This window comes from Haplochromis burtoni, unplaced genomic scaffold (assembly GCF_018398535.1).
Source record: "Haplochromis burtoni strain Fernald_Lab_line unplaced genomic scaffold, NCSU_Asbu1 Contig_1096, whole genome shotgun sequence".
NCBI lineage: Eukaryota > Metazoa > Chordata > Actinopteri > Cichliformes > Cichlidae > Haplochromis > Haplochromis burtoni.
In genome coordinates, this window is record NW_024583457.1 from 79313 (window position 1) to 80819 (window position 1507).

Genomic DNA, 1507 nt, shown 5'->3' on the forward strand with positions numbered 1-1507 from the left:
TCATGTTAGATGGGCTTAAGGGACAGCAGTATATACATTAGACAGAATGGTAGACACCATTCATTAATATGGTACTAAAAGATCTGGATACATTGAAGTCTGGCAAAATGCATAAATAAGCAATACAAAGGCAAATATTAAATATAAGGATTAGGAGGTCCACTTCTGTGAGATTAGGCACACAAGTTGAGAGGTAGTGCATGCAAGTAATGTGTTCCTAGGGAGATGCCTGAGTATTGATGAGTATTATTAGTAGATTATGTTCACATGTAAAATATTCATATCAAATGTAAAATTACACACTGCCCAATGCTGACTTTGCCTACAATGCAAACAAAAAAGCAAACAAACCAATTGCATGCATTAATTCTCATATTTCACTGTTACTTTTCAAAGGCTCAAGGACCAAGAATTCTGGGAACCAAAGCCGCACACTTTACTCAGCTTCCCTGGACAATATGGAGGTTTCTTCTGCCTCAATCACCCTGGACAGCAAAAACATCAGCAACACTGCACCAAGAAAGGGTAAAGGCACCCATATACAAAATGTTTTAAGTGAATATACTTGTTATCAATGGACATGTTTATTCTTTTCAGGCATGACACTATTAAGAGCTTTTATCATAATCCGTTTCATCTCCTTTGATTCCCAGCAGAACACAGCACTTCAAATGGTTCATCCCAAGCATCCTTAAGCAATATCTTTTCACTGCTAGGTGTGCTGTTGTGCACTGCCTGCAAACCAAACCAAAGTCTATGGCTGAAGATCAACACAGAGAGAGGGATTGTGACTTCATGCTGTACTCCAGATTAAATTACACCTCTAATTCTTCACATAGCCATTTTTAATTCCTTCAACCTAAGTGTGATGAATTGTGCTTATTGCTCCTTTAAAGTGCTCCAGTAGAAAGCAAGGTTTAAGAACATTTTCTATTCACATTATAAACTAGAATGTTTTCTCTCTTATCTTACATTCGCATTAAGATATTTTATTTTGTTTCCATTTATGACAGCTGGGAAGGCAAGGTGCAAGTGGACAAATGATGAAGTCAAGCTGCAAAGTACCTGGCAAAAAGGAATGTGACTCCTGCATCCAAGCAGAGCCGGCAGCTCTGAAAGGCAGAGACTGGGTTGCCGTAAAGTATTACATTCACAACAGGATCATAACATTGAAAAGAAAGATGAATAAATAAAATTATAAAATGCAGGTTCAGGAATGCTGCATCAGTTAAAATTAACTTTATTTTCATTTTATTTTTTTTTAATTTTTGACTTTATGTCTGTTGGGTTAGTAATGACTAAGTTACTCAGTCCTTTCTCCTGGTTTTTGCCATCATAAGTGTTGGGTCTGTGTTTCCACAAACCCCGCTAATTCTAGAGACTTATTCATCATGAAGAAAACAAGACAGTCGATCGATCCATTACTTGCACAAGGGAGGCCTCATCTGTGTCCAGCACGACAAAGAACCCCAAATGGTGGCCTCCTCTCGCTGCCTTTTATTGACAA